Here is a 19,204-nt window from a genome sequence, read left to right on the forward strand (position 1 = left end):
CATGCATCATAACTCGGGGATCCCAAGGTCTTCTGCGTCCAGCCCCAGCATTGCAAAGCAGAAGCAAGAGGGACGGGTTGGGAGCTGAGAGTCAATAACAAAAATAACACATCTCTAGCTGCAGGTTTGCATCATAACTCAGGAGTCCCAAGATTAGGAAACCCCAATCTTTTACATTGGGCTGTGAACATACCTGCCCAGTATTTGCCCTGAAGGAAGACATTATTTTACTTTTACCAGACAGCAAACAAACCTTTTTTTCTGCTCTGGAGAGAACACTATATCTTCTAAGGCTATTTCTATACACATATCCTTGGAAGGATAATCTAGAACATATGCTGTCAGGGTCTCTGTTCAGAAGACATGCAGAAAATTGCCTCCCAGCACCCCACACCCAGCCATCTAGATGTCTGCTCTTACTAGTTTCTTGTGTATCCTTCCAATATTTCTATATGTAGCTATAAGCAAATATAAATATATTTTCTAATTTTATGCTATTTGTTATATGAAAACAGAACACTACATTCATGGTTATACACTTTGCTTTTTTTTAGTTAACGATGTAAGTATTTCTCTTTCATTCTGCTGCAGGGTACCCATTGTATGGACATACCATAGTTTATTTGGCCAGTCCCCTATATATGGACACTTTTTGCTGTTTCAAATGATGCCACGATAGGTGATCTTGAACATGTGCCATTTAGAATGAAGATGGATTGGTTGCTGAGCTAGGTGGTGACTGAATTTGTAATTTATTAGCTACTGCTGAATTGCTCTACATAAATGTTATACTATTTTGTGCTTTCACCAGTTTTACCAATTTTATCAGTGAAGGGGCTGGGCAGTCTTCTCAAGAACAGTAACCAAACAGGAGGCAGGTAACAAGATGGAAGGAAGGAGTTAACGTCTACCTCCTCCCACCTTGCAGTCTTCCTCCAGTGCTTCTTCTTGGCAGAGCCTAAGAGATAAACAGCTGTCAAACCAGAGAAGGGGTTTGCAGAGGTCTAGCCCCAGCATTGCAAAGGAGAAGCGAGAGGGGGCGGGTTTGGAGCTGAGAATCAGTCATAAAAACCAGCACATCTCTAAGCATATTTGTTGGATTTTTGGATTTTTGGATTTTTCGGACAGTTGGATTTTTGCCAACCTAATAGATGAGAAGTGGTATCTCAATGGCGTTTTAACATGCATTCTTATTAGGAGTGAGACTGACAAACTTTTTTATATGCTTAAGGGCAACTTATTTACATTTTCTGTTAACTCCCTGTATCCACTGGCTATTTTTCAATTGGGTTGTTGGCTTTTTCAGCAACATCTTAGTGCAAATAAGCACAAGTAGGCTGAGTAATTAACCCTGCTCAGAGTACAGCCATCCTAAAAAAGGCAGCAGAACTCAACCCAGAGGAATGAAGCTCCATTGGGAGAGTCTCAGACATGGCAATGCCCAGCTTGTGAGATCATTAGGCCACATGTGCCCTTCACAGCATACGCTCTTAGCTCAAGCCTATACTCCTTGTGTAGCTCAGGCCCTGGCCTTGGAACCTACCTCTGCCTGCCTCCCCCAGAGCAGCCCTCTGGCTTAGATTGTTATTTGCACACCTGTAATTATCGCCATTTTATAGACGAGAAACGGAGGCCCAGAGAGATCAGGTAACACATGCAGGACACACGTGGTAAGCTTGGAGTGAGTTTGATTGATTGGGATAAGAACTGAGGAGTTAGAAAGTGTCTCCTTGGTGAGCCCTTCAAGAGACATGCCGGATCCTTATTTGTGCCTGAAATACAGGTGGTTTCTGCCAAAGCCACTTCCCCAAGTGGCTCATCCAAGGTAGGACATTCTGTCACAGGGTGGTGTTTGCAAAACCTGGAAAGTACTGGAGAGTTTTAGACAAATTCAGGATATGTGACATTGGATATAAAACACACTTTCCACGAGGGGAACAGAAACCCGCATACATGATTAAATCATAGAACACATTGGGGAAAACCCCTCTCCTCCTCTCAGCTGTGAACCAAGAAGGAAGCAGAAAAGTTCTCTAACGTCCCAGAGGAGAGTGTGCTGGAGGTCACATGCTCGACTCATGCAGAGCTCCTCAGGGCCTGTTCACAGCCTGCTAGCTCTTCTATTGATAGGGAGGGTGATTTGCAAAAGGAAAGTGACGTCTGGCTTTTAATAATAATAGGTTACCATTTATTGAATGATAGCTATTGAGTGGTACCTGCCTTGCTTTTTTTTTCCCCATTTATTTACTTTATTGCATATTAGGTTTTGGGGTACATGTGAAGAACATGCAAGATTGTTGCATAGGTACACACGTGGCAGTGTGATTTGCTACCTTCCTCCCCATCACCTACATCTGGCATCTTTCCCCTTGCCATCTCTCCCCAGCTCCCCACCCCCCACCGTCCCTCCCCTATTTCCCCTCAACTGACCCCAGTGTGTAGTGCTCCCCTCCCTGTGTCCATGTGTTCTCATTGTTCAACACCTGCCTATGAGTGAGAACATGCGGTGTTTGATCTTCTGCTCTTCTGTCAGTTTGCTGAGAATGATGGTTTCCAGGTTCATCCGTGTCCCTACAAAGGACACAAACTCATCATTTTTGATGGCTGCATAATATTCCATGGTGTATATGTGCCACATTTTCCCTATCCAGTCTATCGTCACTGGTCATCAGAGAAATGCAAATCAAAACAACATTGAGATACCATCTCATGCCAGTTAGAATGGCGATCATTAAAAAATCTGGAGACAACAGATGCTGGAGAGGATGTAGAGAAATAGGAACACTTTTGCACTGTTGGTGGGAGTGTGAATTAGTTCAACCATTGTGGAAGACAGTGTGGTGATTCCTCAAGGACCTAGAAATAGAAATTCCATTTGACCCAGCAATCCCATTACTGGGTATATATCCAAAGGATTACCAATCGTTCTACTATAAGGACACGCGCACACGAATGTTCATTGCAGCACTGTTTACAATAGCAAAGACCTGGTACCATGTGGTAAGTCTGGAGTGAGTTTGATTCATTGGGATGAGAGCTGAGGAGTTGGAGAGCATCTCATCTCCCAAGGAAAGCATGGGGTTGTGCTTGGCGACCCCAGCAGGGGTGAAAGCATTTAGGGGAGGAAGAGATGTGGATGGAGGCTAAGGCAGCCCAGGAGGACATCTTGACAGAGGGGAGGCTTGAGCTGGCCCTGGAAGGCTGAGAAGGATCAGGGAAGTGGGGAGAGAAGATAAGGGGGAGTAGCATTCCAGGCAGGTCAGCCCACCAGGGTGAAGGAATGTGGAGGTCCTTGCCTGGTGGGGACCTGCTGACTCAGGTAGGCACTTACCATCGCCACCTCGTGATAGGCCCATGGGAAGAGTTCCTGCACTGACTGAGTGAATGCAGCATGGAGGGGCCTGGGCCGGGCACTCTGGGATGAGAACAGCACCCAAGGGGAGGTATGCTCCCTCCCTGGTGCTGACTGAAGCCGTGGCCCCAGTTGAGACCTGAGGCCTGCTGGGGGCACACCGCCGACCCACCAGGGGCTCCCAGCACCCTCATGGCCTCTATGGCCAGAAACCCAGGCATTTGCAGGATTCACCTGCTGTGCTCTGAGCCTGGAGTTAATTTTTATTTATAAGGGTTTATTTGATTTTCAGGTTGCAGAAGTACAGTGTATTTCCTACACAAAATAATAGAAAATGCAGAAAAACACAAGACAACTGAGAAAAGTCACCTATCAACTCATGCCCCAGAGATTCCACCTGTTACTTTTTGGCAGACAGACATGTCTACTACTGTTTGTTAGGTACTCACCAGGGGGAGATACTGTACCATGGGCTTCACATTGAGCCCTCATAACTCCGTGAAGAAGGAAGGACCTTTCATCCCCGTTTCATAGCCGAAGTGCTAAGACTTTGAGAGAATTAGTTAAGTTGCCCAGGTCATCTGAATATTGAATTTGAGCTCTTAGTCATTTTGCTATGCTGCCGCTGATCTTATACATACATAGATATATTTCTTATGTATCTCCCTTTATCATATCCTTCTTTCTCACTTGACAATATAAGATGCTTATTTTTCTACATCACAACATATTCTCCTACAACACAGTTTTAAAGTCAGCATTTGGAGGCATAATGATTTATTCACCCCTCTCCTATCGTTGTTTCTAAGTTTTTTCTCAAATAAGCCAAGCTTCTGCAGGCATTGTTTTACCCAAAGCCCTGTGCACATCTATTTGTATTTCTTTATGGCAAACCTGTAGTTCAGGGATTGGTGATTCAAAGGGTCAGTCTGATTTAAAGGCTTTAGGTACAAACTGGAAACTGCCTACCAAGAGTTTGTAATGATTTATTCTTTCACTTGCTTGGGAACAGCTGTCATTCTACAATCTCACTGATGTCAGCTGAATCATTCAAAACCTCCTTCCTGATGATAGGTGACAAATGGTGACTTGTTTTAACTTGCATTTCTTCTAAGTGAGGCTGGACATTTTCCTTCAAACTCTTTGTGGCTCACTATCCCAAAGATCTGCAGTCCCCACTTAGAATCTGTTCCCTTTGGAGATTGGGTCTCTGTGTTTTTCTATTTAAAATTAAAGAGTGGTGACACCCCAGACTTCTTCGGGGATCAGCAGGAGACACCAGGGCCCCCTACTTCCAGGTCCATCTCCCAGAAATTCTCCCTAATTAGGCCCTGTATGAAAACACTGAAAAGTGCTTTGCTTTCCCCTTAAAGGCGTTTTTTTGTGGTTTTTTTTCCTTAATACAAGATCAAAGAAACATTGTTTTTGGGGAGGACTTATCCATAAAGTTTACCAGGTATATAAAGCAGCCACTATATACTCTCCTATAGAGAAGGGAAAGGAAAAGAAAGAAAAAGGAAAAGCGTCTCATTCCACAAGACTGTAAAGAGTTTCTCAAGCAAGGGCAGGGTGAACAGGGACCAGCCTGGAAACAGGATCCCTTCTCTCCCAGGGCAGCCACCTGGAATTCCTAGTCCTCATCAGGAATTGGGATGTAGCTTAGGCAGTGAGGATAGAAACTGAGCTAGAGAAGAAATAGAAAATCCAATTCTCATGAAGGAATCCAGACTGTGGACAATGTTAAATGCTGCCTCCCTTGTCAGCCCACATGTGGATAACTGCAGAAATGACTGTCCCAGGGGCCCCGGCTTAATGTTTCAGACTCCTGCCCTTGGCATCATGTGGCAAAGAGACTGTGGCAGGTTTGCACTAAAGAGCTGGCCCCAGCAGTGAATTCCTAAAGCACTGACAATAACTGGCTGGGAAGCTGGCAGCCTGGTGGCATGTGGGGGACAGGATTCCCCTGATCTTGCCTTCTCTCTGGACTGTGGAGTGCATGTTTGGAAGCTTCCACATCAGCATGGCTCACATTCAGCATCAGACCCTGGCCAGGGTGGCATGGGCAGTGAGCACGGTGGCCAAATACCTGTGAAGGTAGGGATGAGTATTCCCTTGATGTCCTGCTGCTACTGCTGAGCCAGGTCATCTGGAAGCACACAGACATCTGCCAGTTGCTTTTAACAGAGTGTGTTGGCAAGTGATCCATCTAATAATAGTCCGGCTCAGCAGACAGTAGTGTACAGTAGTTAAGAACTCGTACACTACGTCACTACAACCAGCTGCGTCACTTACCATCTGGGATACCTTCGGCAAATTGCTCAAGCTCTCAAAATTTCACTTTCCTCCCCTCTAAAATATAGATAATAAGGGTTCCTAAATCATATGGAGGGTGGCCGCCTCAGTGAATGGTAATCGCATTCCTCCAGTTTGCTCACATCAGAACCTGGTCGATCTCCGTGGTCCTTCTCTCCGACTCCATCTCCAGTCTAGCAGCACATGTTACCTGCCCTGCCTTCAAAATATCAACATATATCCAGGATCTTATCATCTCCGTTGCTCCTCTCTTGTTCAAGCCACCATTATTTCTTGCCTACATCATTTTATTAGCTTCTTAATAAGTTCTCCATTTCTACCCTTGGCCTCCTGCAGTCTATTCCCCACACAGCAACCAGACCAATTCTTGTTAAAAAATACGGTTAGTCTTTCTCTCTTGTCACTTGCTCTTGGGGAAGTGAGATGCCATGTTATCGTGACACCCAAATAGCCTGTGGAGAGGGCCATGTGCTGAGGAACTGAGCCTCCTGCTTACTCTCCCATGCATGCACCATCCAGCCTCAGTCAAGCCTTTTAGTGACTTCAACTCCTGCCAACATTCTGACGAGAGCTACGTGAGAGGCCCCAAGTAAGAATCCCTCAGCTAAACTGCCTCTGAATTTCTGAACCACAGAACTGTGTGATAATAGATGTTTTTGGGGTTAATTTGTTACATGACAATCAAGAATACAGGTTTTTGGTATCTGCAGGACGGAGTTGCCATAACAAATACATACAGAGGTAGAAGCAGCTTTGGAACCAGGAGGTAAATGGAAGCGAGGACATTGAAGAGAGTTGCTAAAGCCTGAACTGCCTCGAACAGTCTGGATGAGAAGTTGAGTCAAAAGCCATGGAGAATTGTTCCCTGCTGTTGACTCAATCAGAGATAAGACTGATTCCTAATCAGGGAATTGCCCCATGAGATTTCAGAATTGCTATGTGCCAGTGGCTCCTTTTACCTCCCATTTCCCCCGCTTTTGAACAGGAATTTCTGTAGAAATTATCCATGTTCCAACATCATGTGTTGGGGGAGGATGGGATAACTTGGCTGTCTAGTTTGGATGTTTTTAAAATCAAAAGTCAGTGTATCAAAGGAGCTTGCTTAAGGAAGTACCCTCAAGGAACTGCATGAGCACCTAGACCTCATTTAGGTGAAGAGATTCTGAACTTTGATCTGATGCCATAATGGGATGAGACTCTTGGGAATTGGGAAGGGGAGAGTGTATTTTGCATGTGGGAGGGAAGTGAGTTTTGGAAGGCCATAGAGTAGACTGTGATCACCTGCCTCAAAGATGCCCTGCTCAGAGTCATCTCACGTACAGGTGTCCCCTAGTGTGACCTGTAGTACCCCTGACTGATACTGAGATACAAGAGGCTAGTATCCTTTTGTGTGAGTGGTATACACTTTTGGGGTAATTGATACTTCAGAGCTCCCCATGGGTTCAGACAGACTAGACTTCCTCTGAACCCATTTCTTTGCCTAGCTTCTTCCCTTGTCCTAGTCTGCTTTCTTCACTCCCTCGATAAACCATTTGCACACAGAATTCTTGTCTCAGGTTGTGCTTCTAAGAAACTCAACCTAACACACCTAATCATTATAAAGCAGTGCTTATTCAAGACATATTCACTTTCTAATGGAATTTTGGGGCATTTTGTGAAATCATCACGGATACCAGGAACAAAAGGAATAAAACAGCCTTAAATCCAAAGTTGAGAGAGTCATGGTTGAGATAACATGGGCAACCTTTGTTTTATTTGCTTGTTTTGCTTTTCTTGTTGAACTTGAGGAGCAGAGTAGAGGTCATTGTACTCCCTAGTTGGTAGTACGCTGTCTTCACTAGCTTGGGCAAGCCCTTCTCTTGTTCTATTTGTTTCCATTTCCCCCTTCTCTTTGACTTACATTCTCATTTATTCTGAATACTCACCCTAATGTGTTGGAATGATTGAATACTCTTAAGTTTGAATATCCTTAAATTTGTTTGTATCCTTGTAAAATATTTACTGTTTTGTGTATATATGTTTTTAATTTGCATACATGAAAATATGCTATAATTTTTGTTCTGCTTCATATTTTTTTACTCAGCATTACGTTTTGAGGATTATCCATGTGGTTATACGTTCATTTAGCTCATTGCTTCTTACTGTTGCATGATATCAACACTTTATGGTAAACTTAATTTTATTATAGTCAAGTTTGTTAGTACGATCCTGTATAGTTTGCACTTACCTGTCTTGTTAAATAATTCATTCCTGGCTCTGAGATCACAGAGATAGCCTCTCCCATTGTCTTCTGAAAGATATAAACCTTTGCCTTTCACAGGTTTTTAACCCACCCAAAGTTGGTGGGTTTTTAAATGTAGAGTATGAGGGAAGGTTCTAAGTTTATTTTTGTCTCACATTGTCTTAGTTATATCGATCAGTCAATCCTGTTTTGTATTGGGCTTGGTCCTGGGTTTATTATTCTCCTCCAAAGTCTCTGTCTCTTCTTGTGCTATTACCGCACTGTCTTCATTTTTATAGCTTTATTGAAAGTTTTGATATTGGTGGGACAAGTCCCTCCACTTTGTTTTTCTTCTTTATTTTTGATCTTTTGTTCTTCCATGTACATTTTTAGAACCATCTTGTTTAGTCGCTCTCGCCCTGCTACCACCATCATATAAACACATGTGATGAGATTTTGCTTGCCCTTGCATTGACTGTACATCAACTGGGGAGAATATTGACAACTTTAGGATCTAGAGTCTTCCTAAGTACGGTAATCTTAATTTAATTAGATCTTTTTTTGTATCTCTTAATACATGTTTATAACTTTATCTGTAGAGGACTTTCACATCTTTGGTAGGTTTATTCCTGGATATATCATATGTTTATTGCTATTGTAAGTGCAGTGTTTTATTACATTGTCTTAAACAGCTAGACAATGTAATAAAACACTGCACTTACAATAGCAATAAACATCTGCAATAAACATACGCTATTGTAATATAGAAAGGGAATCAGCATATATATTAGGTTGGTGCAAAAGTAATTGTGGCTTTTGCCATAATATCACTTTTAAAGTCTATTTTATTGACTATAATATTTATCTCAAGATTATTTTGAGTTTTCTAAATGTAAAACCAAATTATCTGCAAATAATGATAATTTTGTTTCTTTCCAATCCTGACATTTCTTTGTGTGTCCTGTGGAGTTGGCTGGACAGCATTGAGTAGGAGTAGGAAGTGACAGTCCCATGTTTCTGTGATCACAAAGGGAGGGCTTCTAGGATTTCCAGGAATGGCATTTGCTGCAGGTTCTTGATCACATTCGAGAAAAAGGTCTTCAATTCCTAGTTTGCAAAAAGCTTTTGTTTTCCCATTGTAAATTTTTGAATTTCACCTGATGCTTTATAAGGAATTCATTGCTTTAAAAAGCAATGAGATGACCGTAAGGGTTTTTCTCCTTTAATATAACATTAATGTAATGATTTATTATTAATTGTTAATATAGTTATGTAACTAATAGATTTTAACTTGGTCAGGATGTATTGTTTTAAAATTTATTTCTAGTAAAATATTTGTTTGCTAATCTTTTGTTCAGAATGTTTGGAGTGAGATTGTCCTGAAATATTTCTTCTTGTACAATACTATCATTCGCATTGATCTCTTTTTAGTCTCCTCAGTAAATTGAAGAGGGGGGAATAAATTCCTCTTATTCTATTCTTTGATTTGTATTGGAATTCTCAATTCTTTAAATGATTCATAGAACTTATTGTAAAGCCTTTTGGACTGCTGTTCTCTTTTTACTGCTATTTTAAACTAGTAATTTAATTTCTTTAATACTTATAGGATTACCCTGGTTCTTTATTTTTGCTTGAGTCACTTTTGGCAGCTTGCATTTTTCTAAGAATTTATTTCATTTCATCTGAATTTTTAAATTTACAGACATAAAGTTGTTCATAGTACCCTCTTACTATCTGTTTAACCTCTACAGTATGTGTGGCTCATGTTCCATTTTTCATTCCTAAAATGGAGTCCTTTAGCATCCTTTTTTTCTTGATTCATCTTGCCAAGGTTTACCTTTTCTAAGAACCTGCTTTTGACTTTGTTGATTCTGTTATCTATTTTCTAGTTCCCTAATTTCTGCCTTAAGTTTTATTTCCTGCTTTCTTCTTTCTGTGGGCTGAGTAGTTCTTTTTCTGACTTCTTAAGTGGGATGGTTGTCACTCATCTCAGTCCTTCCTTACTCCCTGAGGTAAGCACGTACACTGTCCTGGCCTGCGCATTGCTCTTAGCAGCAGCCCCGAGTTCTGATACAGTCTGTGTGCCCCTCATTTTTCTTTATTTTATTGCATTTTAGGTTTTGGGGTACATGTGAAGAACATGCAAGATTGTTGCATAGGTACACACGTGGCCGTGTGATTTGCTGCCTTCCTCCCCATCACCTACCTACTTCCCTAGAGGTTAACATTTGGGATTCTCTTAACTCTCCATCACCAGAGTAATACCACGCAAGCATCTCTGTACCTATCCCCTTACCAAACTGTGTAAAAAATGATTGCTCGAGCTTAGGGAAACACATACTTGGTTTTCTTTAAATATTGCCGGATTTCTTTGAGGGCAACTGTGCCCGTGCACACTCCCACCAGCGGTTCCTGTGTTCTCACATCCAAGCCCTGAGACCTTTAAACAACACCAGGTGAGCCTTCCGGTGGTATCGGAATGCCTTCACACTACCTCTCCCACCCAAGTAGAGCAGGATCGGGGAGTCTGTCTAATCCAGAGATGCGCCGCACCACCGTCTGCTGACCCACGCCAAAGGGCGCAGGAGGAACACGGAGAACAGCTTGCGCAGGATCTGCTGGACCAGCTGAAACACATTTGAGTCCCAGAGGTGTACGACCTCTTTGTGAAGGGCCTGAGGCCTTGCCCGTGGATGGGAGAGGCTCTGTCAAAAACAGAGCCAGCTCCGGCCCCAGGCTCTTTTCTGTTGTCTGGTGCCACCCAGGATTTTGCGAAAAGCTCCATCTCCTCCTTTCCACAGGCACCCCATTACACAACCTTGAACCTAACACGTGGCCTGTTTCACCTCTATTCCCATCTTCTCAGGCTCCCGCAGACTCTCAGTGTCATCACTGACTCAGCACATGCACAGATGCCCGCTGGAGGGCCACTAGAGCTTAGCATGATGACAAGGTTGCCCCAGGGGCAGCTTCCTGGAAGATGTTTTAAAGACAGAGCCCGAATCCCAAGCCCTCTTGTGATCTTAATTTGTGGCTTTGTCTGATGGACTCGCTTCCCTCTGCATCTTCCTCTGGCTGTTTATTTGGGTAAAGGATATTCTCCTCCCTTTCATGTCTGGGCGGTTTCCTCCTGCGAGCGTTCACTGGGAGGTCTTCTGCACGCCTGGCACTGTGGGGAGGGGTGAGTTCTTCTTCTGAGAAGCGGAGCCTTTGGGTGGGGGTCGACCAGACCTTGTCTTGGGGCTGCACCCCGTGAGGCCCAGCCTGCCCAGCGGGCAATCCCCGCAGATCTGACTCTCGGCAGATATCCTTGGACTTGGGCTAATAAGATTTTTCCTTTAAAAGGAACTTTCCATTGTTTGTTTTAAAAGTGAAATGAGCATTTTTTCCAACCGCAGAGGCGATGCTGAAGGAGCCTGTAATTTCTAGGATCCAAGACTGGAACTTAAAAACAAGAAGAATAAAAGGAAAAAAAAAAGCTGTCCAATTAAAACGGGCCTTTTTCCTCCTCCCCTCAGGCTTTCTCCATCTTCAGCCTTCATCCCGGGGAGTCAGCAGGACTCTTATTTTTTCCTTCCACTCCAAACTCTCATGAGCGAATTCTGACATTTCCATTTTACCAATAAAGACATACCTGCAGCTGATGAGAGGAAGTAGGTTGAATCTGAAGTTGAAAATGAGGTCCCAATGCCATTCAGTTCAATGCACACCTACTATGTGCCACGCAGTAGTCCACAGTACTACTGTGTGCTATTGAGCACTTGTCCACAGTACACCCCACTTTTTAGGGTATAAGCAGGGATTGCACAGCCTCGTAGGGAAGGTAGGCAGGGAGGCGAATAAGCACAGCATGGAGTGAGGAGAATGAAATCACTGATGGGAAGGAGTGGGGATTGCAGAGATGGCCTGATGAACTGTTGTGTGGTGTTTTTGTTTGTCTTTCTTTTTCTTTTTTTCTCCCAGAGCAAACAGTGGGTGCATACCAGGCAGGGTACCAAGGTGACAAAGACATAATCACTGCTGTCAGGGGACCATAGTCTTTGGGGGATTCACTCACAAATCTGGATCAAGGCAGGCAGACTAAGTCCCAAGTAAGTCATATGACACAGTGGTGAGAAGTCCTAAGTAAGTTGTGTAACACAGTGCCATGGGAAGCTAAGGAGGAGGAGTGATGATTCAAGACTGGGGAGGAAGAAGGGTTTCAGAGGAGGCCAGAAGAACCACTTCTCTTCAAATCCCAGGGTAAGAAGCTACCCCGCCTGGGCAGGCACATGACATGGCTCTGTGAGGTTGGTGCAAGGCATTGGAATGGTGAGGGGCTGCAGGGAGTGAGGGCCCTCTGCAGTCATGAGGGGGCTGCCAGTCATTGCTCAGGAGAGCTCAGAGCTGACCTGGCCCAAGCTCTCAAGTTCATTACCAGTCCTGATTCTACCTTCCAGAGTTTGCAGCATTTGGCTGGAAAGTTTATGAGAACTGGCTTATTCTCTGGTGTCTTGGCACTTTCCCTTCATGTCCTGATTGGAACCAGGGAGGCTGTAAGTGCAAACGTTTTTGTACCTTAGAGTAAATTATATCTGCGTTCCTGGAGAAGGCCGTGGTGAAAGTGTCTCTTGTTTCCAGTGGCCCCACTCTCCCCCTCAGGAGACCCAAATTCCAAGCCGGCGCTACTATAAAGTTGATGAATGCATGCCAGGCCCTAATCCAATATGCAATTGCCCTTCTTTTCTCCTCTCCTTTCTGCAGGGAAAGGAAGCTGGATTTTTTAATAAGGTAATAGCACCTCTTTTATATTTTCCTTTCATAAATTATAAAGAATTGAAAGCAGAATAAGGCAGCAGCTTGGCATAATGGAAAGATTACTGAACTGGGTGGGGGTGTAAATTGGTACAACCACTTTTGGAGAGCAAATTGGCAATATCTCGTAAAGCTGAAGCCCAGCAGTTCTGCTCTCAGGTGAATTCCCTAGACAAACTCTGGGCCATGTGTCTAGGGGACATTGCAGCATTGACAGAGATAGCAACACACTGGGCAAAAAACAAGTCCACCAGTAGGAAAATGGAAAACTGTGTCCCCCAAATACTTACTGCACATTATTTGTAACAGTGAAAGAAATAGAACAGAAATACCCTTCAACGAAGAGATAAATACATTACGGTACCTAAGTAGTTTGAATGAATGAATCAGCCCTGCGTTTACCAACATGGTTAACTCTCAGGAACACAATGGCCAGTTGAAGGACTTGTACGATATAGTGATGTTCATATGAAGTTTTAAAATGTACAAGATGATTTTGTATACTGTTTATATATACATACATATGTTGTAAAAGTATAAAAACACATGGAAATGATAAATACCCAATTCAGGTAACCTCTGGGGAAGAGGAGCCAGGAATGGAATTAGGGGAGGGTACAAAGGGACTCTCAACTGTGTTATAACGCTTCATTTAAAAACAAAAACTGTTACGTTTTGGGAGGGCTTCAGGTGGGAGGATGGCTGGAGGCTAGGAGTTCAAGACCAGCCTGGGCAACGTAGTGAGACCCATCTCTACCAAAAATTAAAAAATTAGCTGGGTGTAGTAGTCACAGCTACTCAGGAGGCTTAGGTGGGAGGGCTGCTTGAGCCCAGGAGTTCGAGGCTGCAGTGAGCTACGATTGCATCACTATGATCCAGCCTGGGCAACAGAGTGAGACCTGTCACACACACACACACACACACACACACACACACACACACACACACAATGTAGGCCATTTTTGCAAAATATAAAAATTGAACGGAGCTGGGAGGTGGGTATGTTACTATACTTTTTTGCGTGCAGGGGGCCTGGTTGCACGCCAGATCTGCCACTAATTCACAGTGTGACTTTGGGGAAGTCATACCTATCTTTAAGTCTCAGTTTCCTCATCTGTAGAATGAGAGATTTGGACCAGATCATACAGCGTCCCTTTTGTGGGTCTAAGAATTGGAAGGAAGCTTAGGGGTGCTTATGTCATGAGCTTCCTAAGCAAGTGTCCAATGAGACTGGGGAAAGGCAAATCAGTAGAGAATGCCTCCCTCAGGAAGGAGGCTGGCCTGGCATCTTCCTGAGCCTGCTTATGACCTCAAACTGGGAAGCTGCTGAAAGTATGGAGGGCAGAACTCTCACCACTCACACGGTTCACTGTTCAACTTTGCTAGTGTCCCAACAGCAGATATGCAGCAGTGCTGAACTGGGCATCTGGCAATCAGGACTCCAGACCCAAATCCTATTAACTGGCTATGTGGCCTTGGGGAATCACTTCATTCTTTGCTTCATTAGTGAAAAAAGTAAGAATGGTACTCATCCGTATTCCCCCCACAAGGAGGGGCGTTGCAACAATCCAACCCTTTGAAAGTACTGTACAATGGAAGGCACTGCTATTTTTGTCCTCTCCCAAATCCTCAAATCTGGTTTTTCTTCTATTAACATAACAGTTTTTCTTACCCAACCTGGACAGAGTTCCCTCCCTGTTCTACCCACTCTTTTTTTCCGCTCCTAACCTGCACTTACTTCTGGAATAGAAAGACTGTCCCCAGCTACATAGAAGTTTGTGGATTCATTCATTCATTCTGTAAATCTTTATTGAATGCTGGTACTGTGCTAGGTGTTTGGAACACAAAATTTCTGCTCTTACAGAATTTATATTCTGGTGAGGGGAGACACAAAATAACCAGGTAAATTAACAAGATGACACTGAATGATAGAAAAAAAAGTGAGAGTGTGACATGGCAGAGTGGGCCAGTGGAGGGGAGCTAGTTGAAATCAGGGAAGCCTTTCTGAAGAGGTGACGCTGAGCTCAGGAGGGAGTCGGCCATGCTGCTTTGCAGGAAGGTAAGCATGGCAGCAAGGAGTCGGTAAGATGATGATGGATTCCAGGAGCTCAGGTCAGAAGTAACGAGGTCTTCAATTTGGTCATCTCCAAAAGCTCTTGCTGTGGAGATGGAGCGATATAGATGAATAAGGGCTATATTTTGGCTTGATGCATTGGATGTGCAGTTTGGGGAAAGAGGATGATTGAGGGTGACTCCTTACATTTCGAGTTCCAGCACTTGGGTGAATGTTGGGGCCATTTACTGAAACCAGGAAGAACAATTTTGTGGCAGAAGATAAAGAGTTAATCTTTTGGAGATGTGGAGTTTAAATGAGATCTCTCAATGAAGGCGTCATGTAAGTGGTTGGATATATCAGTTTGATGCTCATTAGAGATGTCAGAGCTAGGGATATGTGGGGTCATTGGCAAAGTGATGGTGTTTAAAGCTGTAAGACTAGATGTGATCTTTTAAGAAGACACTGTGGGACCAAGCATTGGCAGTCTCAACATTAAATGTTTGATCAGATGAGGAAAAGCCGTGAAGGAGACTGAAAATGAATAGCAACTGACATGGGGGAAAACTAGGCATGGATGGTGTCACCAACATCAAGAGAATTGAGGATGAACAAGGAGGGGGCAATCAACTGTGCTAAATGTTACTGAGAGGCCAGGAAAGAAAAGGAGAGACAAGTAATGACTGGATTGGCAGCGTGGAGTCCCTGACAACCTCAGCAGGAGAGGAGGAAGACTTGGAAGATGGGTTTTGGAGTGGGGAGGAGTTGGAGCATGCACTCCCATACTTCTTAGGTGAGGAGGCAGCAGGCCATGTGACTCTACCCCCAGCCACAGATGAGAGGCACAAGAACAGACTTTACCGAAGCAGAGCCAGTCAGATTGTCTGTTCCAGGACAGAGGCCTCGAGATGCAGTGACTCCAGTTGACTGATCAGTGCCTCTGGGCCTGGAGTGGCAGGCATTCAGTTCCATGCCAAAAGACGGTGCTGGGGCCTTTATTCCCACGCTCTGCCTCCTTATGCGTGCCATTTCTCTTTGGGGAGCTCACGAGCGTGCCATTACAGTAGATGTACATTAGGATGGGGTGAGTGGTGTGTTGAAACATTACTCCTGCTGGAACAATTGCCAGGCCACGTGCAGTCTGCTGTCAATGGGAGAGATTTGCTGATCAGTGAGCTTCTGGGTGGGTGACAAATGGTGACCAGAAAACTGTGAGTACTCACTTGACAGTTTCTGGATAAGACTCTTCTCCCACTTTCCTACTCTGGCTCCCTCATCATGTTCCCGTGGTGCCATCCATTTCGCAACCTGTGGAACCGTTCAACTCTGGGGTCTGCTGGTCTCTTTCCTCTCCTAATCATCTGTGCCATCGGTCTGTGGATAATGGCATCGATCCTCTTCAGGATTCTGCCTTTTGTGTTTCCATACCACAAAACTGACTTAAGTCCCAACAGACTCTTTTGCTTCCACAATCACTTGCTTCTTGCCAATAAAAAGCCCTGGCTTTCAAGACTAATGTTTTTGCCATCAGAGTCAGAAGTCCCTTTTCCAAAAGTGGGCATGGAGGAGCGTTTCTTTGCTGCCCTTCCTTTTAGATGGACAGCCCCAACATTCCCTGAACAATGGATGCCACCGTCTGTATAGGATCAGGTCTAAAGAAAGCTAATTATTCAAGATGTGATCTGACCTCAACAGAGAGAGGATGCTGGTGGGCAGAACTGACTGGGAGCATAAAAGAGGTGCAGGGTTAAAGAGGAAGGAGAGACCCTGAGGGGCTGTGTGGGGAATGAGAGGGAGAAAGATGTTGCTGTATTTCCTATAGCTAGCTGGTTCCAGCCCAGCCCCTTATTAGATCTGCCTTATTTACTGCCCTGACTCCTTATACTAAACTCCCTTTTCCTTAAGCCTATGGGAGAGGCCTTTCTTTCTTGCCAACTGAGGCAGTGTGAATGGCCCAGGAAGCTCATTTTGCTGACGCATGTGCCAATGAAGCTGGTGACCACACAGATACTTTTTATTGGGCAGGGTGTGGCAAATGCTGGACAGACATTTAATCCTCACTCTTAGAGACAAGTCAGAGCTCACAGTCACTTCCACTGCCAAAGGAGTGTGTGAGTTCAATGAATTGGGCTTGAATTCTGCCATCTTTCTGGGTTTGCTGCAGTTTCTTTCACAGAGGTGAAGTTCTTAGAGTATGGAGCTATGTCTAGTGATCACAGCCACAGTAGATGCTCAAGAAATGCTTATTAAATGATTTATTAGTTTTTTCTAGAGAGAGCCCTTTACTTCTAGTTTAGTGTGCCCAGAAAGCACTCAGCACCAAGCAGGGGAGCCTGGGAGCCATCTGTCTAACCCAAGACATGTGTCACTCTCGGTGGTCGCAGTTCTGAGACCTCCAATCTCATGCCACAGCACAAAACCACTCTCCCATTGTCTCACACAAGCCCCTCTTCTTCCTTTGCCCACTACCTACCCTCTAGTTTTTTAAAAACTCATTTATTATGGAAAATTTCAAATATATAAGTAGACAGAATAGTATAATGAAACTCAGAGCACTCATCTCCCATTTCAACAGTTATCATCGATATTTCCTGAATCTTTCAATTTATTCTCTACCACTTTTATTTTTGAAGCATTTTAAAACAGATATAATAGGTATTCATTTTCTATTAGTGCTGACAAGATAACCAGAACCTTAAAGTAACACATTCACAGGTTCCAGGGATTAGAACATAGACATCTTTAGGAGTCATTATTCAGCCCACCACACTAGACATTATGTAATCCACCCTAAATAATTCAGTGTGTATCTCCAACGGTTAAGATGCATCTCCATGCCATTATCACACCTTAAAAGTTTAAAAACAGATAGTGATAGCCAGTCCATAGTCAGTTTCCTGAGTTGTTATAGCCTTCAGTTGGTTTGTTCAAATCAGGATCCAAGTAATGTCCAGACATCATATTTGGTCGTTTTATCTCCTAAGTCTTTTTTATTCTCTAAAAACTCCCTTATCTACCACCTTTTTGAACAAACTCCATTGATTTGGTAGAGATATCAAGTTATGTGACCTGAAGGAGGTTCCATATTTTTCATTTGATTGATTGCTTCCTCATGGTATTGTTTGGTTTGTTTCTGTGTCCCCTGGATTTCCTCTATACTGGTAGTGAGATCTACAGGCTCAGTTGGGATCAGATTCAAGTTTGTTTGGCAATACTTCATAGGGACTACATCACATTACAAAACACCCAGTGTTCAGCTGCCCCCCACCCCTTTACTGATGCCGAAACTGATTGGTACGTTCAGGTGGTGGCGACCTGACCCTTCCACCGTAAAGCTCCCCATCAACCTTTCATCTGATGATTTTGGAACCTTCAATGATTGTTGCTTGATACATTGTTTTATTAGAAGTTGCAAAATGGTGATTTTTTTTTTTTTTTTTTTTTCTGAGATGGAGTTTCCCTCTTACACCCAGGCTGGAGTAAAGTGGCACAATCTCGGCTCACTGCAACCTCTGCCTTCGGGTTCAAATGATTCTTTTGCCTCAGCCTCTGGAGGAGCTGGGATTACACATACCTGCCATGAGGCCTGACTAATTTTTGTATTTTTAGTAGAGATAGGGTTTCGCCATATTGGCCAGGCTGGTCTCGAACTCCTGACCTCAGGGGATCCACCCACCTCGGCCTCCCAAAGTGCTAGGATTATAGGCATGAGCCACCGCACCCGGCCCAAAATGGTGATTTTTATACTTCTATATATCTTTTTTGCATTTATTATTTGGAATTCTTCTAAATTTTTTTCCCTAATAACAGTTTAGTTTCTCCAAAATCCAGTTTGTGCAGGAACGACAAGATAAATGCGTAATTCCTCCCAATTTTTGAAAGCAAGTTTTCAGAATAATGAGTTGGCGGCTTAGTAACTTGAAAAAAGGTGCTGTGAATTTTCATTGTACAATTGTTCTGAGCCCATGGATGTATACATATATTTGATGCGTCTCAATGGTTTTGATGCTCATGTTATCCTATTGTAGGCCAACAGGAGCCCCTTCAAATAGACTCCTATGTCTTGTTCTAATGAGCAGGATCATTAAAATTAGTCTTTGATAGTTTCCCTGCTTTCTGGTTCAAGATATCAGGCTCATCTTGTCTATGTCTTGCACTGGACCTGAAGTCAACCATTTCTCCAAGAATGTTTGGTTTCTTTTGAAAGGAAATTGCATTTAGAGGCCACGATCTAGGAGCTTACTGCCACTGGGTTGTCAGTTTCTAAGCCTTTTCAATGGATAGAGCTAGGAAATATGCTTTGTTAAGAGAACAAAGGATTCATATTGATTTTCCAATGTGAATTTAAGATTACAATAAGAAATCTGAATGCAGTGTAAGATTTCTTTGTAGTTCTTTCTGTCCTGATAAGATGTATAATCAAAATACTGTATTTTAAAGTGACCTGAAGTAATTCTTCATTCTGTGTGGC

Source organism: Sapajus apella, unplaced genomic scaffold (assembly GCF_009761245.1).
Source record: "Sapajus apella isolate SASKATOON/1434 unplaced genomic scaffold, GSC_monkey_1.0 scaffold41, whole genome shotgun sequence".
Taxonomy (NCBI): Eukaryota; Metazoa; Chordata; class Mammalia; order Primates; family Cebidae; genus Sapajus; species Sapajus apella.